At 45.7% G+C, this 24,015-nt stretch overlaps 1 protein-coding gene across 1 annotated transcript in view; it reads right to left on the bottom strand.

The window, feature by feature from the left end:
* ACSL1 (acyl-CoA synthetase long chain family member 1) overlaps positions 1 to 23,766 on the bottom strand; it is a 113,473-nt gene extending 89,707 nt beyond the window's left edge. The window contains exon 1 of the mRNA XM_075610308.1: positions 23,669 to 23,766. The gene's annotated coding sequence lies outside the window, so the exon portion shown is untranslated. The remainder of the gene's footprint in view (positions 1 to 23,668) is intronic.
* Between the last annotated feature and the right edge of the window lie 249 nt (positions 23,767 to 24,015).

Genomic DNA, 24,015 nt, shown 5'->3' with positions numbered 1-24,015 from the left:
AAAGATTAGCATTAGGAGTTTTAGGGGGAGGGGTAAGGAGTTAAGGTTAGGAGTTTATAGGTAAGGTTAGGGGGTTACCTTGACAGCGAAACGATGTCTTCGTCATCGTCGAAATGTCCTAGACCACACCATGACCCTTTGCGGATCACCCGCCAGTAGAAGAGCCCCTGCTGTACATCATTGGGCCACTCGAGCGCTGGCCCTTATATCATGGGGCACTCAAAGTGTCAGAGATATGGAACAGTTTGAGAGCCCCAGCACCCAGGACTCTTATCTAATGTTGGGAAACCCTCGCAGGCAGAAAGAATGGCTCAGCATGGGGTTTTTTTTTTTTTACAACTTTATTTTTGTTATATAACAAATTAACAGAAACATTCATTTCAAATGGCTGTTTGCCTAAAAAAGACTATTATAATATGATGATTATGTGGCTACATCTGAAACAATAGCCCCACGCACCGTGGCAGTGTGTACTGGAGTTACAGAGAAGTAAAAACACTCACACAAGTGACGCCTCATGCATCAGTTTTAATACTTGTTCCATAGCAAAAACAAACCAAAGAAAACCCCCTATGTTTTCACTAGCGGTACATATTTAAGCCTAAAAACGTAGTCTCAATAACACCAGGGCAAATACCAAGGACTAGCACTGAGTTTTAAAATACCAAGGAACTGTGGTAGTTTTGTGAAGAGCTCAAAAATACAAACACTGTTGGAGTGTTTTCTGTCATGTTGCATGAAACCAGGAGTCCGGAACTGCAGTGCAATGTAGGCAGAGAGTTCAGGAAGGGGCAGGCAGCTGGGGTAGTCAGACGATCCAAGGTCAGGACAGGCGGTAAACAGAAGAATAGTCGATCAAGCCAAAGGTGAGAGCAAGGAGCAAGCAATAAAGTTATAGGACAAGCTGGAATCAATGCCAGGTTTTGGCAAGAGCCAGCAGCAAATCTGGGAGCTTCCAAGCAGCAGTGAAACAGAGAACCTGCATCCAGGGTAGCAAGCTTGTTGTGAAGCATTGGAGGACAGGACAGGTGCCTTTTTATAGGCCTTGGGAAGTCAGGTGGTGTAGTCAGTATAGCTGTCTATCGAAAGCCTGCATAGAATGACTGCGGATCCTTAAAATTAAGGGCTACCTAAAGGGAGAGACTAGATCTCAGAGAGATGTTACAGGTCAGGATTTTGTAGTTAAGAATGTTTAAAGTGTCACCACTTTTGTGGTATACTTGATTCAGTGTGAATGTGGATTACAATACATTGGGAAAACCGGAATTTGAAAATACGTATTGTAGAACATCTGAGAAACATAAAAAAATATTCCAAAATGTATAGAAAAGAATAAACCACATAATCATTTTTTGGTACATTATATACATATATCAGTGTGACCAAAGCAAATTGAAATTCCTGGGTATCGCATTTAATTGAATTGCATTGAATATTAGAATACGGGATAGAAATCAAAGCCTTCTTAAAAGGGATATTCATACTCAAAACGAAATTTTCAGGTGGCTTAAATATATTATCCATAAACACGCAGATAAGGGTGGAGCACTAGTAGTGGTGAACCGCAGGGATTATAAATTAGAGATCCTAAAACAGTTGGGGGATGAGAGTTTCTATAAAAAAGTTGACCATGACCCCACTAGAGAGGTAGCAAATAAGATTTTAGCAATTGTCAATTTGGTTATGGAGGGTGGAGTAATACCTAAGAAACAAAGAGACTATCTGGTAAAAAAAAGATCCCGTTATACCAGTGTTTTACACCCTACCTAAAATCCATAAGAATTTAAGGATGCGCCCAGGGAGACCCACAGTAGCTGGTATGGAATCAATTTTTCAACCGTGTGCTGTTTTTTTGAACAAATTACTTAGGCCCCTGGTCACTGATTCGGAATCTTATATTCAAAATACATCTCAATTTCTACTTAAAATTCATGCTCCACCACGGTTGCCTGACGAAATCTTACTAGTTAATCTGGGTGTCAATTCTCTATATACATCAATTCCCCACACTGATGGTGTCTCTGCAGTTAAGACAGTTAAGATAGGTCTGGATGATCATAACCTCTACACACCAAGGGAGCGTATGCTCATTGTAGACTTGCTTGAAGTTATCTTACAAGAAAAAAATGTTCTTTTTGAGGATGTATTTTATGTCCAAATACAAGGCACGGAAATGGGCAGCAATGTAGCACCCACATACGCCAACATATATATGTCTATATTTGAAGATCAATATGTTTACAATCATCAAGGGTTCTTGGACCATGGGCGTATGTGGGTTCGCTACATTGATGACGTGTTCTTGGTGTGGTAGGGGGATGTGACTACTTTACTGGATTTTGTGGCAGACCTGAACAGGGTCAGAGAAACGATCGGGTTTCCATGCATATATGATAAGAGTGCTATTAACTTCCTTGACACTACAGTTAGGGTAGTAAATAATAGGCTGGAGTCAGATATCTTTACCCAACCCACAGACAGGAATAATTTATTGCATTATTCAAGTTTTCATCCTCCAGGGACCCTACGGGGTCTACCATACAGCCAGTTTTTGCGGACAACACTCATCATAAGTACAGAGACCGACCATGAGATGAGTATGGACAGTATGTCCAAAAAATTTAGAGAGAGAGGATATCCCGCAGAACTTCTAACGAAACAACGAGCCAAGGCAGAACTTTTATCTAGAGCTAGCCTGCTGGACCCTTCCACAGCCACACGTAATACGAGAACGTTCTCAGTTCCATTTATATCTACATATAATACTCAAAGTGGAGAAATAAAAAATATAATTTTGCGACACTGGCCACTACTTCAGAATGACCCAACATTAGCTCCTCTATTCTCATTGCGACCCCTCTTCTCCTATAAAAGAGGTAGGAACCTGAGGGATCAATTAGTTAAGGCTGACTTTGGGGGTACACAAAGCAGACAGACCTTTCTGGGAACACCAAAGTTGGGCTGTTACAGACGTTGCAGCTGTGCACAGTGTAACAGCATGCAGGAGGGGCCAATGTTCCTTCATCCCCTATCGGGTCAAACATTTACAATCAAAGAGTACTATATGTGCTTATCCAAATTGGTCATGTATCTAATTAAGTGTCCCTGTGGGTTTGGGTATGTGGGTGAGACTACCCAGCCAGTTAGGGACAGGATTAGACAACACAAGACTGCCATATACGGAAATGTGACCCAGATGCTCCCGTCGCTCACCATTTCACACAGGCCGGGCACAATGCGAGCAAGCTACGCTACCAGGTGATAGATGGTGTGAAAAGGAAGCGACGCAGTGGAGATCTCCAGAGAACTCTATTCCAGAGGGAAACCCAGTGGATAAGACGTTTAGAAACTGGTCCCAAAAGGCATGAATAAGTCATTAGACCTCGTCTGCTTTTTGTGAGGTGACGATTAACTGACCTTAAACTGATACGGTCCCTTGAGCGGTTGGCTATACCTTTTATGGTCTTACATTATTCCTGGAAACAGTTTATTAGCACCATAGGCTCATGCTGGGTGCCCCGAACAATGACATATGTAGTGGTTGGTGGTCTGGTCACTAGTGGCAGCCTTAGTGTGGAGATCCATTCCCTGACTATGAATGTCTCATCCCACCTCTACCCCTACTTAAGGGCTATGACATTTGGATGGTATCACACTATGGTCAATTATTCTTTATTTTTTCATGATTATCTGATTCTTTACTCGCGACTTTAAGATTAATGCATATCTATATGTGAGGTTGTGTGCTCTTTTTCTTTGTGTTTAAAACCTTTTTGATTTATAAGACTCATTTGTATCTTGTTCTGTTTTAGATTTACCCCCCTACCAGCTTATTAGGACACATTTATCCTCCAGAACTCCTTCATATTCATATCTAATCCACACTGGCAACAATCAGCACATTCCTGCAGTGTCTGGTCAATATACGATCTACAAGAATCACTGCGCATGCGCAGCAGATCGGCGCCTCAAGAAGAGACTGTGGCGTCCCTGCACTGTTTACACTAGCCATGTGTGATGTTCTCTGCGTATCCTGATGCATGCGTGCCTCATTGTCCACACAGGAGGCATTACACAAACATTATGGGCGGGACAATACACAACGGGAGAGTTCAAAGTAATTATTGAAGTTCTAGTAACACAACAACTGTTTTACCCCTAGCCAATAACGCAAACCTGTCTGGACTCTGATTTTGGCTCCACTCACCCCCACCCTCCCTATAACAACCACCCTCTCCTTCTTCCTTGCTGTCCTGGGACGCTTGTCACCTCCGCCACCCCCTATACACCATCCACTATTTCTCTAAGCATGTCAGCCACTGGCACGTGAGTGACATCATACAGGTGACATCATAATGAATTGCAGACATCTTCTACAGCTGAACCTTTGTACAGAATCATACCTGAGCCATTGATACATTCATATATATATATATGTAATCCATGGACCCCCACCCAATCGCAGATCGGGCCCCCTAACGTGTTCTGTGGTTTGGCTACATGACTTAGTGTGGTGCATACCTGCTGGCAACAGGAAGGCCTGAGTTTCCCGCGATGACATGGGGGAACAACAGGACAGGTTACTGGGGTGGATGCCTTCGTTCTTCTTCAATGGTGCAGCGCCTTCATCTGTAGTAAGCACCAGGAATACGGGGTGGAATCCCTACCACAGAAATCCCCCTCCCAGGGATGAGAGATTCCAGTCTCACACAATAGATCCTTTTAACCGCAGACTCCTTTATTCAGTCTCCAGCAGCAGCAGAAAGGTACAATTGATATACAATGTCCACTAACTGTTCTCCTTTGTGATGGTCCCTGCCTCCACTCTGGACTCAGGGCCGTCCAGAGTGGGGCTAGCTCTTCCCTTACCCCCTATGCAGGGTAAGAGGTATTTGGTCCACCTCACTATCTCCTATCAGCTCTACTCATAGGCTGCTTACCTAACTAACTCATTAGCTAACTCATAACTTGTCAAACTCTCTGTCAGACACTCTGTCAGACACACTAAATAGGATGTGACACTGCTCTTTGTAACTTCCAATAGGCACTGCCCCTGTGCCTCTTGATTGGACACAGGGTCAATGACCTACCTTCACTTACTCAGCACAGTGTCAGAAGTAGAGGAAATCCATGATTACTCCTGGCGACCTGCCCTTAACAGGAATTATACCAGGAGGAGGATTGAAATATAGCCCCTAATCTTACCAGGGCTATATATATATATATATATATATATATATATATATATATATATATATATATATATATATATATATATATATATATATATATATCAATGTATGTAGTACCTGTTCCCCCAACCCACGGGAGATCTGGCCACTACATGAGTTTTCCTCTGTTGCTGTGAGCTCACCTGTGTGGTACAGAAGACCTGAGGGCTCCACTGGTGTTGTGTGAGAGCAGCAACAGGGCAGGCTTTTCCTCCTATGGTGCAGCGCCTCCATCCCATGAGGATCTTGACCGACAGGATGGTCCCCACAGGCAATTCCTTCTCCTCCAAAGACCACACATCATAGCTGGTATAACTGAGTCTCCAATTGCCCTGGAGCAGATAACCAAGGCTTGAGGCCACAAGCATCCCTCTTAAACTCTCTCACCCCCTGATGGGATGAGGGGAACACTCCCACTCCCCTGAGGGAGGGAAGACACACATTAACCACACCATAATCAATTTGGTGGAGTGTCAGCTTTTATACCTGGGGGGAGGGCTTGTAACCCGGCCCTATAACAGGGCATGTCCAGGTAATGACAGCCATCACACCATATACATGTGACCCAGTCAGTACCCTCCCCAGGTATGACACTCCACTGACGCTTTAGGCCTGGCCCTGGGTATGACAACACAGTACCCATCCTGGCTGCAACTGCAGACTAGGCCCTGTGCAGGAGATTAACCCCTAACATTGCCTGTTCCTATCAGGACTTATAGTGCTGAGGCCAGTGGAAGGCTATAGCCAGGGGCACTAGGCTATATATATATATATATATATATATATATATATATATATACACTACCGACACACTTTATTGAAGTGTGGTCGGTACCGCAAGCCGGGAAATCTCCCGGCTTGCTAGTGGCCGCCCCTCGGCGTGCCGCGCGTCATAGACGCGCGGTCACGCGTCATCGGGAGCGTGCGCCCCCTGCACGCGTGTCCAGGGGCTCCCCGAGGGAGCCCTGGTGTCCCGCGATCGCGGGACAGCGGCAGGGGGTTCCGGGGGACCCGGCGGACCCGGCAGCGGTAGGGAGAGCGCCCCGATCGGAGGGCGCTCTTCCGCTGCTTCGGCGTGCGCCCGTCACACTCGGCGCGCGCCAGGCTACTGCTGCGGCACAGAACGGGCAAATGCTCGAATAAACTGTGCCGCAGCAGTATATATATATATATATATATATTACAAAGCTATAGGCCAAACATACCAAAACCCCACCCACGTTCTTCCTTTTGATCCTATACTACTGTGAAGCGCTATGTACATTAATGGCGCTATATAAATAAAGACATACAATACAGTTAGATACTGTAGCAGACCAAATTTGGTGACTCTAGGATTAAGCGTGTGGATAGCCGGACAAACAAACAAAAACTTTTATAGATTCCCAAGCACATCAATCATTGTAGGCACAACATTCAATTCATATTTTACAACAAAGCGAAACGCCCATCGGGGGAACGGTTCTCACCTCCCTGAATCTCCGATGCTATGAGGTTACAAACTACGCAATTTGGTTGGTGTTCTAATCTGCCAAGTGTACTGGCTTTCTCTACTACCAAGGACGTTCACACAAAATAGTTTTCAACAAGTATACAACTTTTCCTGTGAGACTGAACTATTTTCTTCCATTAATGTTTTTCTACCTGTTTCCTTATATAATCACTTTTGATTTTTTATTTAGTGTCTATGTCGCAAGCAATTCTTGTTCCCTCTTATGTACTGTAGCACTTTTGGTGCAGTAGTATTATCTTTTTTTCACCAAGCTATTTAGAAAGAGTATATGTTCAGGCAAATATTTACTTTTTTCCATCTAATGAATAGGGATGCTTTTAGTAGCAACTCTATGTGTTCGACCATTGACTAGCATCTGTGGAGATTGTGGGTTTTGTTGTATGTTTTTAACCACACTTTTTAGGTGTATATTCTAGTGATGTAACAAAATATTTCTGTATTTGTTTGGTATACCTGAGTGCTTTTCTGTCTCTCTCTTTTTTATGATTGATTTATCTATTTTTAGCCCATTAACACCACTAGTGGCCATGATTTAGTGACTATATTTAATTGGTATATTGAACTCTTTTTTGTTGGGGCTGCCTTTGTACAGTATCAATCTTTTGGTGTGGGGCAAACTGATGTTTTATCTGTTTACTATATGATCTATGTAAGATTTCTAAGTACAATAGCATATTGCCTCGACTTGTATGCAGAAATATTTGGAATGAATTTTTTAATATCTTGTACCTGTAAATTCAGGATGTTGAAAATAGATCTTTCCCCACTTAATAATCAAATTCTCCATTTTGTTAACAAATTTGAATGGATGGTGGTGGGTGGGGAGGGAGTCCAATCTAACAATGGCCACCATCGTCCTTACAGGCGAGTCAAGCATTAATATCATACTTATTGGAACTTGATAGTGCTTGGTGCTTGTTGAGAGGAAAATATATAATGTTTGGTGGTATGAGAGAAATAAATCAAGACATGTTACTATTATGTCACATTGGAATGACTATTAGACTGGTAATGCTGACATTTTAGACCCAAGCAACTGATATGAAATTAGCAAGAGCAAAGAGTAATTTTTCCCACGAAAACTCACTTCTAAGTAAAGATAATGTAAATATATATGGTACAGATGTTATACATGCTTCCAAAATGTTGACACACTATATATTAAAGTTTTTAAATGTGTCCAAAATTATATTGTAATAAGCTTGTTGCCCTTCTACTCCTTAATGACTCCACAACTGGAACAACCTACCAGAGACTGTGAAAACTGCCTCCAGTATACGTAATTTCAAGGCTGCAGCTGTCTCAGATTTATAATCTGGTGTAAACTGTTACATACAGTACGCACATAATCATATTATCTCTAACTGTCCTGAAATGTCTGTAAATTAAATGTCAAACCTCTGTTAATTTAATGTAACCATGTATTGTCACCATAAGTCTGTGCCCAGGACATACTTTGAAACAAGAGGTAACTCTCAATATATCATTTCCTGGTAAAACATTTGATAAATAAAATAAATAAATATATGCTTTCTGATCTAGCCTCTTTTTGAGATCTAGTTGAAGAGCCCCGTTTTAGACTAATCTTGCTTTCATAATAGTCTTCTTCTGTATGTAGATTTGTATGCAAAACATACCACACAATTAAAAGTACTGAAGACTGACAATTGCAGCTCTATTTTGTGCTATTCAGAAATTGTTTGATTTTAATTTGGTATGTACAGGTGATCAATATCTTTTCATCTTAGGTATCTAGAATTTGTCAAGGTGTGTTTAATTTACTTGGGGTCACGTACAGAAAAGTGGCAACGTCATCTACTGATGACAGCATTCTATTGACTCCCAGAGCGAGCCGTTACGAGCAGCCATTTTGTGACAACAAGGCCCCGGTTTAGATAAGCCAATAAAAACAAGAAAAAGCGAGTGCAGCAAGGTCAGCTCTTTTAAAACCTCCCTAAATTCTTCTTTATGTATCCATAACCTGCAGTAAATCTGTTAGTAAGCAGAGCACCATATCATTTTGAGATTAAAAATGTAAACAAACATGTACCTAGCACTGAGTGGTAAAATGGTAGACAAAAATGACATTAAGAAAAATGACATTAAGAAAAATGACATTAAGAAAAATGACATCCCAACCCTTTCATCAGCATATTCAGTTGTCTCTTTCAGATTCCTGGTCTCTTTGAAGTAACTCTAAGGTAAGTGGAAATCATTATTGTGTTCAGGGCCGCCAACAAGGGGGGTCTGCCAGGGTTGGCGTACCGGGCCCGGTGAGTCAGGGCCGCCAAAAGGGGAGGAAAAAAGATAATGGCTGCCGGTCACGATCGTGCCTCGGCTTAGTATAAGATGCAGGCCTTCCTGTCCCAGCCTCTGACGTCAGCGCGCCGGACCCCTCTAATGTCAGTGTGCCTCAGCTTCCGGTGCATGCTGACTGGAAGCTCGGCGTGGGACACAGAGTGAGGGGGCCTGCATCTGATGGCCGGTCATGGCCGGGCCCCGACTCTCCGCCGGACCCCACAGCCACTAGATACCACAGCCGCCAGTCCCCGCAACCACTGGTCCCGACCATCCCCAAGGTATGTCTACTTTTTTTTATATGTATTGGGGGGGGGGGGGTCTTTTTATATGTATGGGGGGGAGTGGGGGTCTTTTTATATGTATTGGTTGGGAGTGGGGGTCTTTTTATAGGTATTGGGGGGAGTGGGGGTCTTGTTATATGTATTGGGGGGATTGGGGGGTCTTTTATATGTATTGGGGGAGTGGGGGTCTTGTTATATGTATTGGGGGAGTGGGGGTCTTGTTATATGTATTGGGGGAGTGGGGGTCTTGTTATATGTATTGGGGGGAGTGAGGGTCTTGTTATATGTATTGGGGAGTGGGGGTCTTGTTATATGTATTTGGGGAGTGGGGGTCTTTTAATATGTATTGGGGTGAGTGGGGTCATTTTTATATGTATTGGGGGGTGGGGGTCTTTAAATACGTATTGGGTGGGTCTTTTCATATGTATTGGGAGGGATTGGGGGCTTCTTTATATGTCTTGGGGCTTTTTATATTCGTTGGAGGGGTTTTATATGCATTGGGACTTTTTATATATGCATTGTTTTTTTTTATATATATGCATTAGTTTTTTTTATATGTATTTTTTTTTATATGTATTGGCGGTCTTTTTTATATGTATTGGGGAGGAGGTTTTTTGTATGTATTTGGGGGGGGGGGTTGTATATTTTTGGGGAGGTGGGGGCTTATATATATTTGGGAGTTGCGGATTTTTTGTACGTATTTTTGAGTGGGAAGTTTTTTGCATTGGGGATGTTTTTTTTGGTATATATTTTGTGGAGGGGAATTATGTGAGGGGGGAGGGAATTGAGTGAGTGGTGTAATTGCCGGAAGTGGGAGAGGAGAGAGGGGGGAAGAGGGAGTGAGGAAAAGAGGGAGTAGGGGAGAGAAATACATGAGACGGGCAGCAGGAATTGAGGGAGTGTGGGGTAATTGATGGAGGGGGGAGGGTGAGTGGTGAGGCGACGGGGAGAGAACTACATGGGAAAAGGGAGGGAAATAGAGAGGCTTGCGAGGTGTAAAATGGGGGGGGGGGGGCTCACGATGTGTGAAATAGGGCTCATAACACTGCCAGTTAAGTAATGAAAAAAAATTAATGGTAGGTGTGCTATGTATATAAATAGGGTGGATATGACTGCTCACCTATATATTAATATCCTAAGATATGAGAGGTAGGTGCAAAAAGAGGTAAAAATGATAGTATACAAAATATTTAAAATTCCCCACGGAGGAGGTAAGGAGAAAAGAAAATGGAGAAAAGGCTACCGGATATCTATAATAGAGTTTTTTTCCCTTTTCTCCTTACCTCCTCCGTGGGGAATTCTAAATATTTTAACTATTGAGTGTATAATTATGTAATAATTTTTTTTTTGTTTTACTCGTCTATACCTTCCCTGATTTGGATCTGGCTGATGGACCACAGGAGAACTTAGACTGTGACCAATGGTAATGAGTGCAAACTGTGGGGTACTTTGAACCCGTCTTTCTGGGTTCTCTCTGTATACTAGGTGTGCTATGTGCTTGCATTTGTCCTGAGCCCCAAGATTTCTGTTGGCGGCCCTGATTGTGTTGGACAAATTGTGGAGCCCACAATGATGAAATTGCGAACAAAATGCAGCCATGTCTCCTTAGGTGTTTTGCACTGGAGAAAGATGTATCCACAATTGCTTCTTGATTCACTATTGCCCCAGCTGCTGATTCATGTGAAAGTACTGTACATCTACATCAGGAGTGGGGAACCTTTTTTCTGCCAAGGGCCATTTGGATATTTATTACATCGTTCGCGGGCCATACAGACACAGACAGGCAGGCACACGGCAGGCACACAGAACCCTGCCCCCCTACCTCTGGTAGTTGCTGCTGCTGCTGCTGCTGCTGCTGCTGCTGCTGGGGGGATCATGTAGGGCAGATGCTGGGGTAAGTGCGGGGGGAACTGCTGGAGAAGCATGGGGAAAGTGCGGGGGGAGTACGGGGCTAGCACGGTGGCTTCTGGGGATCGTGTAGGGCTGCCGGCGCCTCACACCACCTCCTCCCGATCGGGCGCGCGGCGGCAATTTTTAAATAAATTAGTGCAACCCCGGTTATAGCAGTTGCCTTAGCAGAGCCGACCAAATGATTTTGAGGGCCTTATACGGCCCTCGGGCCTGACGTTCCCCACCCCTGATCTACATGATTTGGGCAACAGAATGGTGGACTGAAAAGTGGACAAAATGAGAGGTTTCAGTAGGGGTGCCATTTGGAAGACAGGTAAGTGTAGGCAGTGCCCTTCCATCTATTGAGCCTCAACACAAATGATAACCATGTACTGTATGTATTGCCTTATCATGGTGTAGTCCCACACGGCTTGTCCAAATACAATCTGCATTCATTGATTTCAATTTAAAAATATCCATTCTGTTTTGGGAAATATTTCTGTAAACCGTCTTTTTCCACAACCTCCCAAAAAGTCATTACACACTATAGAAAGGCCAAAACACAGCAGCATTTTGTACACAGTACACGGGGGCTTAAATATATATCAATGCAAACATAGTGAAATTCTGGGGCAAAACAATTTCATCAGATGTATTGAAGACATTTGTCTTCTGTCTTTTGTCTGGGTCCTCTAGAGTTGAACCGTATTATTGATGTAGCCAGGTCCCCTGTCAGTGCGCAGAGCCCCCCTCCGGTTACTCACGGAGCCGCTCGGGGTGAAGTGCGGGGGCGTGCGCTAGCATAGCGCGCCTCTCCTATGGATGCGGCCGGTTGCTGGGGACGTGCGCGTCCCGTTGCTAGGGCCGTGGTCGCATTGCTGAGGTCCCGACGGCTCGCGGTGCAGGGCTCCGCCATTGCAAGGTGCGTTGCGCATGCGCAGGGGCTAGGAGCGCCGGGAGGCCCACAGACAGGTCGCGCATGCACAGTGAAGAGCAGTCAGCCCCCAGGGTGCACAGGGGCAGAGCCACATGACCCCAGGGAGCCAATAGGGCTACAGTATCTCCCTGCTCAGGGATAGATACATTTTGCGGGCTTGGAGCACGCTAGTTAGTTGGTGACCGGAGCAGCTAAGGGAAGGAGTTAGGATGCAGGAATCAGTGACTCCCTGCACTAGGCCAGCATTCCCCTAGGCCCCAGATAGCCCTGAGTCACCAGTAGCTGAGTGCTATAGGGACAGGCCCTAGGTTAGGGACCCTGCCCCATTAGCCGTTTGCTAGTTAGGGACACAGCGGACGCTGCGTTTCCTGCTGAGAGACTTGGGCTCAAGTCTCCGCCATTAAAGAGAGCTGGACTATCTTCAGGGTGGGATCGCCCCTGACGGATCACCACGCGGGTGGATCCTGGATGTCGTGTAGGAGCTCATCGGATCCTTTGTGAAGCCAGTTGCAGGCTCGGGCACCGGAGTGCCCGGCAGGGAATCTACAAGTGCACCAACGAGTCTTATCACATTTCACCAGGGACACAGTGGCTGCGCAGTCACACATATACATCTCACTTGAGGGTGGGGTAATACTGTGTGCGGTTACTGGACACTGGGTGGGATCATCCGGTGGAGATGGAGGTGAAGGTAGCGTCCTGCGCGACGCCGAGTTAGTGTCTACTATAGGGAGGGACACCTGTTGGTATATGTGTATATGCTTATGGTTGCTGCCAGTAAAGTCATTGGTTGGTTTACGTGCTGTGTATGTGTAGTGATATATATATATATTGTCCTGTGAGGAACCACTCCCCCTCTGGTGGGAGCCATCGCAGGTGGAGGCGCTGCACCGAGTACGCGGTTACTCGTAGTATTATACATGCCCCAGGTTCCCCGTGGCAGAAGCTCAGCCCTCCTGTGAGCCTAACAGGTAAAGCACCACACCTGGTAACACTAAGTTCCCCGCACACACACATTATATGCGATTGTATGGGGGAATACCCGTTACATTTATAAGCTCTGGGGACTTCCCCCTCCATTCCCAGGATACTTAACAGTGAAATATACTTCCGAGTTTTACAGGCGCTTTTAATGACATCCAATAGGAAGCCACAGTTGATGTTGCGGATTGCTATTGGGCCAAGATTTGGCAGCTGTTTTTTTCCCCTGGAGGGAGAATTAAACCAGGTAGCTTCACCGGCAAGTGACTTAAAATAACGTGGTTCAGCTCCAAGAACGCCCCAGTCCTCACTCAGCCTGTAAAAAATATGTGGGCTAAAAAAAAATGAGTAAGGGGATTGCTGCTTTAACAAAATGCTAGAGAATTAAACATTCACTCAGTTACTTTTTCTGCATCTGGTCCCTCCGCCTGGCTTTAAGGGCATAAACCCTAAGTAATCCATATATTGTAAGCAGCTACCAAATGCTAACAAACACCCATATTCTTCTCTTTGTTTATTGTTGAGGAACAACCTGAGAACCGTATGTACTGTACTGTAAATGCTCAATTTGTCTTAATATCTAAGCCTAAACTGTTTTAATGGGTGTTAAATGCAAGAGCCCTGGGAATGTTGCCTGACTGGTACATAAAATATGACCTATAATGCTTTAACACGTCTCTCATCGAGATATCTTGGATTTGTAACACGTTGTTATGTGTATTATATACCTTGTGATATTCAATACTTGAATGCTTGAGCAAACTTCCAATAAGGAGAAGTCTGTACTAAATACTAACTGCATTGTATGGAACTGTATTACGTGTATGGATTGAATCTGAGAATGTTTTGTTCTCTCAAAGGCTCGTGTGTTCTAACACACCACTAAAAATAATCAAGTTTCACTTGAGATTAGAATGACTTCAATGTACATATGTTTCATAAGCATGAGAGTCAGATACAAGTATGTAAAGTGTTGTCAAATACAGAAAACACTGACCTAATAGGGAAAGGGAAGCAGGACCCTTGGCCCAAGGGGCCATGGAGTGATGAGTGGGAGGGGGGGGGGAGGGAGTGAGGTTATATCAGGGGCTGTCGTCTGGGACTTGTAATGCCGCTACCCACGGTGCCCGCTGCGGCTCTTACCTCCACTGTCGGGGTGCGCGGCACCCGGTCACGTGGTCCCCCTTCTCTCCCTTCTCTTCCTGCAGCTCCTGCTGCCCATGCGCGCCGCCGTGGTAGACCCACGCGCGCCACCGTGGTAGACCCACGCGCGCGTCTACAGTTCCTGCTTTTCCTCCCGGCGAACTCAACCCGCCCCTTCCGTCGTGCGCGTTGCGCGCGCTACCATATCCATCTCCACTGCCGCCAATGTACTTGTTCCGTTCCCACCTGTCCTGCATCCTGCCTCAGCCTATCAGCGCTCTACCTTCATCTGACATCACCGCTGGAGGTTCTCATTGGCTCCTGTCAGTATATAGTGCTACCAGCCCAGAGCTGATTGCTGAGCATAGTCAGTCTCTAGTTGTGCTTGCTACAAGCTACTTCGCAGTCTGCTCTTGTCTTCCGTTACAGATCCTAGCTTGAACCTGGACTCCCGATCTCTGGCACCCTCGAACCCCGGCTCACCCTACGAACTTCTACCTTCTCCTCGACTTTGGCTTTGGACACCGACTACTCTTGATCTCTCCAACCCCGGATCTGGCAAGTACCTCTACCACTCTACACTCTCCTGTCCCGAACCAGGCTATCTACACGACTCTGCTAACCGGACCCGCTCACGCGGCTGTAGGGTGGTGGTTTTCCTGTATCCCCACCTCGGCCTCGCGGTCCAGTCCGGTTTGTGGTGAGCACTCCTATATTCCCGTGACATTATGCTCAGCCCAACAGACATGGACTCCGCCGAGGTGGGTCGACGCTTAAGCGAACACGATGGCCTGTTCAAGGAAGTAGAGACTTGTCTCTCCCAAAATAACCAGCGTATGGAACTGCTCCAAAACTCCCTGGGTACCATTTCAGAGCAACTCAAATCCCTTCTGTCCTCTCCCGAGACTGCTGCCGCTCTTCCTGCTCCTATCTTCTCCCCGCCTGTACCTCTGACTCATTCTCCTGAACCTCGTCTACCTTCTCCCAATCGCTATTCGGGAGAGCCTTCAGCATGTCGTGGCTTCCTGGGGCAGTGTTCCGTCCAATTTGAACTTCTACCCTCTCACTTCCCTACTCATCGTTCCAAGGTCGCGTACATTTACTCGCTGCTGACCGATGACGCCCTGGCCTGGGGTACACCCATATGGGAGCATCGCACGGATCTGACTTCCAGCCTGGACCGGTTCTGTGCTGAATTCCGGAAGGTGTTCGATACACCAGGTAGGAGGGTAACTGCCGCTTCTTCTCTCCTCAATGTTTCGCAGGGAAATCGCTCGGTGGCTCGCTACGCACTGGAGTTTCGCACTATTTGGCAGAAACAAGGTGGAATGATGAAGCACTCGCCGCAGTGTTTTGGCAGGGTTTGAATGACTCCCTCAAGGACGAGCTGGCCGCTCTGGAGCGCCCTACATCATTGGAGGAACTCATCGCGCTCTGTATCCGTATGGACCAGCGGCTCCAGGAGCGAAGAGCAGAGAAGGGAAAGCGCCAAAAAGGTACTCAACCCACCTTCTCCTCACATACAGCTCCAGGGGAGCCCGTCGCCGTATCCTCCGAAGAACCCATGCAGCTGGATGGAACTCGCCTTTCGTTAACGGAAAGACTACGTCGCCGTCGGGCGGGACTCTGCCTTTACTGCGGAAATAGTGGACACCTGGTGAGTACCTGTCCTTCTAAGTTGGGAAACGCCAGCCCCCAGTGAGTACTGGGAGAACTACACTGGGCATGGTAACCTCTCCTTCCTCTCCCAAACTACCATCCAAGATACTTCTTCCTATAATCCTCAGGGGACTTTGGGGACATCACCACGAGGGCCTTCCTAGACTCCGCTTCTGGTGGGAACTTTGTCGATCAATCTTTTGCGGAGAAGAACCAGATTCCTCTGGTAGCCAAGGATTGGCCCGTAGGCCTAGAAGCCATTGACGGTAGGCCTTTGCAACCCGCATTTATTTCACATCAGAACATTCCCCTCCGTCTTAAGATGACAGGACACCATTCCGAACAAATTCAGTTGGATGCCATCCACACGCCGGCTGTAGACGTGATATTAGGTCTTCCCTGGCTCCAGCACCATAATCCCCAGATCGACTGGCTCCAGTCACAACCCCTCACCTGGAGAGATCAGTGTCAAGACATTTGTCTGGTTTCGCCTAAAGCCCTAGTAGGTGCCACACATCCGGAATCCAAGAATCCCCTCCTTCCGGACACCTACTGGGAGTTCAGAGATGTCTTCGACAAAATTCAGGTGGAGGAATTACCACCCCATCGCGCCTATGATTGCCTGATCGACCTTCTTCCTGGCGCGATTCCCCCCAGAGGTTGTACCTACCCACTTTCCCCCCCCGAGACCAAGGCGATGAAACTTTACATACAGGAGAACCTCCAGAGAGGCTTCATTCGTAAGTCTTCTTCTCCGGCAGGAGCAGGCTTCTTTTTTGTAAAGAAAAAGGATGGCACACTTCGTCCTTGCATTGATTATCGTGGTCTCAACAAGGTGACTGTCAAGAATCGGTATCCTCTTCCCTTGATTGCCGAACTTTTTGACAGGTTACAAGGCGCCACTATCTTCTCCAAGCTGGATCTCCGTGGAGCCTACAATCTGGTTCGGATTCGTAAGGGAGATGAGTGGAAGACGGCCTTCAACACGCGTGATGGGCACTATGAGTACCTCGTGATGCCCTTTGGTCTCTGTAACGCGCCAGCCGTCTTCCAGGATTTCGTTAACGACGTCTTCAGAGATCTGCTGGATCAACGCATGGTGGTGTATCTAGACGACATTCTTATATTCTCGCAGAATCCTCTGGAACATACTCGGCACGTCAAATAAGTACTTCAGAGGTTACGGGAGAACCGATTGTTCGCCAGACTTGAAAAATGCCAGTTCCACCAGTCATCCACGTCATTTTTGGGTTACATAATCTCTGACACAGGACTCGCGATGGATCCTACCAAGGTGGAAGCTGTCTTCAATTGGCCCCGCCCCCTCTCTCTGAAAGCGGTACAGAGGTTCTTAAGTTTTGCCAACTATTACCGCAGGTTCATAAAGAATTTCTCCACGCTGGTCGCACCCATCACAGCCCTCACTCAGAAGAACGCCAATCCCGCACTGTGGTCCCCCGAGGCCATCATGGCTTTTCAGGTTCTCAAGGAAGCCTTTGTCACAGCACCTATCTTGGTGCATCCTGATCCAGCACAACCCTTCACTCGAGGTGGATGCTTCGGACATAGGGGCAGGGGCAATCTTATCCCAAAGGAAGAACCCACAGGCCAGACTGCATCCCTGTGCATTCTTTTCTAAAAAATTCTCCGCAGCAGAACGGAATTATGACGTGGGTAACCGTGAGCTCCTCGCGATCAAGATGGCTTTGGAGGAGTGGCGGCATCTATTGGAAGGCGCTGAATACCCCGTCACCATCCTTACGGACCATAAAAACCTCTTATATATTGAGACTGCCCGCCGTCTGAGTGCTCGGCAGGCACGTTGGTCCCTCTTCTTCACCCGATTCAACTTCCTTATTTCATACCTCCCGGGTTCTAAAAACACTAAAGCTGACGCACTGTCTCGTCAATTCTCTGTAGAGGACAAAACCGAAGATCCTCAAGAGACTATCCTTCCTCCGAAATGTGTCCTGTCTGCCAGTACCTTTGACGCACTGTCGGAGATCACCAAGGTTCAAGATCAAAACCCTCAGGGTGCCAGTTGGACGACTTTTCACACCCCCTACCTACCGCCAGAAGGTAATGCAATGGGGGCACGCCGCTAAAACGGCAGGTCATCCAGGGATCAAAAGGACTATTGACCTCTTGCAACGAACCTTTTGGTGGCCAGGCATGCGCAAGGACATTCAACATTTCGTCTCAGCATGTTCCACCTGCGCACAGAACAAGACTCCACGGAATAAACCTGCAGGATTCCTGCAAACCCTCCCTATTCCCGATCATCCATGGGAACATCTCTCGATGGACTTTATTGTTGACCTCCCCAAATTTAAGGGTATGGACACTATACTAGTAGTGGTCGACCGCTTTTCTAAACAAGCGCATTTTATCCCACTCAAAGGTCTACCCAGTGCCCCTAAACTTGCCGAGGTATTTGTTAAGGAGGTCTTTAGGCTCCATGGATCACCTCAGACCATAGTTTCTGATCGGGGGTCACAATTTGTTTCGAGATTCTGGAGGGCCTTCTGTAAGAAACTTAACGTGGCGCTTCACAAGAGAGGATTCGGGATCTTCAAGCTTCCTGGTCTAGGATTCAGGATAATCTCAAGCGGGCCACGGCTATGCAGAAAAGACAGGCTGATAGACATCGTCGGAGACCACCCAATTATGCCCCAGGTCAGAAAGTATGGGTATCTACTAAGATCATACACTTGAAAGTCACATCCCCAAAGCTAGCACCCCGATTTATCGGCCCATTCTCTATATTGGAGAAGATCAATCCAGTTACCTACCGACTCAAACTACCTGCTACTATGAAGATTCCCTCTGCCTTTCATTGTTCTCTGTTAAAACCGTTTATACCCAATCCTCAGATCCAACACAACGCACCTTCCCCCAGACTTGTCAATGGACAAGAAGAGTTTGAGGTACAATCCATCCTAGATTCTCGTATCTCAAGAGGAGGGCTCCAGTATTTGGTGCATTGGAGGGGTTTTGGACCCGAAGAAAGGGCATGGATTCCGCAAGTCCAGGTACACGCCCCCAGGCTGGTCCGGGCATTTCATCTCAAATTTCCACTTAAACCTGGTAAGGATCGTCCGGAGTCCGACCCTGAAGGGGGGTACTGTAATGCCGCTACCCACGGCGCCCGCTGCGGCTCTTACCTCCACTGTCAGGGCGCGCGGCACCCGGTCACGTGGTCCCCCTTCTCTTCCTGCAGCTTCTGCTGCCCATGCGCGCCGCCGTGGTAGACCCACGCGCGCATCTACAGTTCCTGCTTTTCCTCCCGGCGAACTCAACCCGCCCCTTCCGTCGTGCACGCGCGCTACCATGTCCATCTCCACTGCCGCCAATGTACTTGTTCCGTTCCCACCTGTCCTGCATCCTGCCTCAGCCTATCAGCGCTCTACCTTCATCTGACATCACCGCTGGAGGTTCCTCATTGGCTCCTGTCAGTATATAGTGCTACCAGCCCAGAGCTGATTGCTGAGCATAGTCAGTCTCTAGTTGTGCTTGCTACAAGCTACTTCCAGTCTGCTCTTGTCTTCCGTTACAGATCCTAGCTTGAACCTGGACTCCCGATCTCTGGCACCCTCGAACCCCGGCTCGCCCTACAGACTTCTACCTTCTCCTCTCCTCGACTTTGGACACCGACTACTCTTGATCTCTCCAACCCCGGATCTGGCAAGTACCTCTACCACCCTACACTCTCCTGTCCCGAACCAGGCTATCTACACGACTCTGCTAACCGGACCCGCTCACGCGGCTGTAGGGCGGTGGTTTTCCTGTATCCCCACCTCGGCCTCGCGGTCCAGTCCGGTTTGTGGTGAGCACTCCTATATTCCCGTGACTGGACTTTCTTCTCATCTTTTGGCCACCTCCCCAAAAGGTTCCCATCCACCCCATTTTGGGGTTCAGGTTTATGTGTAATGTTATATTAATGATTATTGTTATGATTGTGTAAAAAAAAAATTATGATGAAAGAGAAAGGGTATGGTTAAAGGTGATGGTATTACATTTGTCACAGCTGGAGGGGTGTGGACTGGTAAGTTTTGACCAGGTGGTTAATTTGGTGGAATGTGAGGGGCGCAACAGGATGCGTCAGGGCCATGTGCAGTGGGCCTAAGGCCGAGGCCATAGTTGGCGCGCGTACGTGACCGAGCGTGTGACGAGCGTGTGACGTCACGTGCGCCTGTACTAGAAGCGGTCCGTGCAGGGTTAATAAGGATGGGAAAAAGTTAACTTTGGGGGGCACAGCAGCATTAACAATGCTCCCTTACACTAGCAGATGTATTAGAAAGAAATTACAGATATCACTTACAGGGAGAAAAAGTATTGGTAATCTCTCCACGTCTGAAGGTTAAAAGTGTCAGGGAAGAAAAATGCGAGGGGAATGATTCAGGTTAGAACTGTGATAAAAGGGACTCAAAAGTGCATGGAAAGAAAAAAGAATAATGTAACATGTATTGCAAACCTTGATTCATAGCAAAATACAGATTCCCAAAGGTTAAGAACAGAGCAGAACAAAGCTCAGTACACGCAGATGAAGATTCTGAGTACCTGGCTAAATCATTGCACAGAGATGAAAAATGAACTAAGGTGTAAATCACGTAGTAATGGGACTTACATCATAATGATCTAGAAGATAAAAGGGGCTATGTATAAAGATACTGAAATTAGCAACTAGACGCAGCTCCAACAACAACATTTGCTTATAAAAGCAGCATATGTAAAAAACTCGCTAGACACGTCTACTACATTTGATGCAGAGGAGTTTACGTCAAGTCAGACTTGGCAGAGAATCATGACGCACAGAAAATGGCAAAAAAGCGACACAACCAGACGCAGTGTTTTATACACCTCATTAAGCTATTATGCATATATGTCTGGTGACTCCTCCTGTAACAACTCCCCCAAAACACAAGTTCATGCATGTGAGGCAAAAGTGGGGGAAATTACTTTGATACATTAATGCTTAAGGATGCATGGTTGAAATCTACAAACACACACAGCTCCTGTAAGCTCAGATTAATCCAACCACACCATACTGTATATATTTGTGTCAAAAAGGAGTGCTACTGATATGGTGACATCCATGAGAGAAGTTATGACAGCTTTTTGCAGGTACAGTAAGAGGGAATACCTTGGCCTGGTTTGCAAGCCTAAAATGCTTTGGCCAGAGAATTTGACTAAACGACCCTCACTCATGATGAAAAACAGATAAGTATGTAACTATATAATTTGTCATGTTGGATGTAGCACTGGGGCTTCCTGTCTTTTCTTATATTGCATGTTTGAAATGTCTCTCTAAAGCTAGGATTCATCAAAGGTCTGATGCCGCTTATCACATCCCAAACCTGTGCTAACCGCCATAGACTCGAATAACAGTTAACACCAGATTGGGTGTGACACTCGCATCGGAGCTTAATGAATTTGCCCCATAGCATGCATTTTACAGAAAAATGTTTAATTGTGTCCCATATATATATTTGCCCCATAGCATGCATTTCATATGAAATTGCCCCATAGCATGCATTTTACAGAAAAATGTTTAATTGTGTCCCATATATATATTTGCCCCATAGCATGCATTTCATATGAATTTGCCCCATAGCATGCATTTTACAGAAAAATGTTTAATTGTGTCCCATATATATATTTGCCCCATAGCATGCATTTCATATGAATTTGCCCCATAGCATGCATTTTACAGAAAAATGTTTGTGTCCCATATTATATATATAGCCCCATAATTGCCAATAGGGGGAGAATTAACAACTTGAAGTGCTGATTATTGGCACATGTTCACTATTGGTTATGGTTACATACAGTAAATGTTTTGCGAGTTACGATGCAGTAATGAATGATTAAAGTGGTATAGATATATACTGAAATACACTAGAAAACAGCAAGATACCAATATGCTTAAACGTTTTTGAAGTGTTGGCACGTTAGTGATGACTGATTCAACGTAAATGAGCACATTCTTCTTCAAGGCTACCTTCTTTAACTGGAGTCATGTAAATACAGATGTAGCCAGCCTCCGTGTTTCCGGTACCAGGGGATCCTGCGGTCAGGATCCCGTGGCTTCCCCCGACGGTGAAATCCTCTGTGGAGGGTCCCCTTCTGCCTGCTGGTGATCTCCGGTAGGCAGCCACAGCTTTTTGCGCAGCGTCTGCGCTTTGTGATAAAGCGCAGACGCTGCGCGAAACGCGTAGGAGGGTTTTCCCTTGCTGTTCTCTTTTTTTAATGGGCCAATAAATATTTTGTACTAGAGTAAAGCAGCCCGGTCCCATTTCCCTTTGAAGCAGTTGCACCACCTCACAACTTTTTCGTTATATTGACTCAATTTTCGGCAGGAGCACGCTGACAGGACAACGAGGATCCACGGAAAGGTGTGAGTACATCTTTATTAATTGTTACTAACAACATCACAAGGTGTTCATCACAATGCTCTGATTATGCAGAGTTAACATTATTTGCCTTAAGGATGGTTAACCTGCTAGCAATGTGTGAGTCTACAAAGACTCTTTACAAATATTTAATTTGTTATCTCAGTATATATTACTGACACCGTGGGACATCTCCTCCAATTTTGACTATACTGTTGTGGGAATTTATTATATACAGAGACTGAGTTTCAAGTATATACTATTTGGACTTTCCTCAGGGAAGCATCGCTAGGGGGTTAATCACTCCCACCATCGCTGTTAACATACAAAATAATGCTGTAGCAGAAAAGTGCTAACAGTGTTTGTAAAGCAAGAGATAGGTGCTAACATATTTGAGAAACTGATTGCTAATGTATTGTGCAAAGTGGATAAATGGTTTGTCCACGTATGATGCATTTCTATTGTTATTGAATACATTCCTATCCTGACACGTACCATATTAAGTGGCACAGAGTAAAAGAAACACCAGCGCAAGCAAGTATTGTTTTAAACAAGTTTTTCTTAGAATTAATGACAGCTTTTTGGCTTTGGTGTATTGAAAAGGTATTTGCTACTTTCTCTGCAAAAAATGGAGCCACTGAGCCAATATATGGGAAAAGAGAGCCTGATTCAAATACTGGTGTCAGCTCATTGTGACCTTGGGCAAGTCCCTCTTTCTCTCTGTGCCTCATGCACCAAAATTAGATTGTAAGTTCTGTGGGACAGGGGCTAATTGTGCCTGCAACATTCTATATTCTGCTCTGTGTTCATTGTCCATGCTGTGTAACAAAAAATATATACATTGATGTACATATACATTGATGCAAAAGGACCAACATTAAATCAATGCACTTGATATCAACTTAATGTTGTAATATCCATTTGCAAGGCTTTACACCTCCATATTTCCATTCATTCCCACTGCAATAAACTTTTTTGTGTGGGGTTGTATCAAAAGCCAATAGTGCAATATGTTGCTGGCCCATCTGGCTTTTCACTTGTAGGCACCTTGATAAATAGCACCATTGGTGTGTATTATTCACTCAGCAGTACATTATTATTCATATTACCTCACATATAGATTATGCCACAGTTCTCAGAGCTTCTGCGTGCAATGTTCTGATTTAAGAACAATATGCCATTTCAAGATATTTTCCAATTCACACAATAGTTTGGTTTGATGCTTATAAGCACTTCTGAATAATGTTTATATCCTTATAGATGCACAAATAGACTTTAGAGACCTACCTATGGTAAGAGAATAGGGAGAGAATAGAGAGTAATGCCTCCCCTTTCCTTACCCTTGAGGCGACATGATTGCTTCTTTTCGCTGGACCTTGATATTTGATGCACCAATTGCTTTCAACTAGGCACCGATCCTCTGTAGTAATGAGTTATCTTTTAGCATTGAGGTCATAATAGACATCTGCAACAATGTAAGCTGCAGTCAAGAATAAATGTTACAGAAATTGTAGGACAGATGTTGAAACAGAGTGTAGAGGAGCCAGGTGTGTGTTGGACAGGGAAAGCAAATACATGGTATGAGCCAGAGCTCTTAGAAGCCTAGTAAGACCCAGAACAGTCCTTCACAAAATAATAGCAATTAATGATAGCACAGGGTGCACCTTGTCTAACCACAGATGATACA

The sequence above is a fragment of the Ascaphus truei genome, chromosome 1 (assembly GCF_040206685.1).
Source record: "Ascaphus truei isolate aAscTru1 chromosome 1, aAscTru1.hap1, whole genome shotgun sequence".
Taxonomy (NCBI): Eukaryota; Metazoa; Chordata; class Amphibia; order Anura; family Ascaphidae; genus Ascaphus; species Ascaphus truei.
The sequence above is the reverse complement of the archived record's forward strand: the minus strand, read 5'-3'. Positions and strand labels throughout refer to the sequence as shown.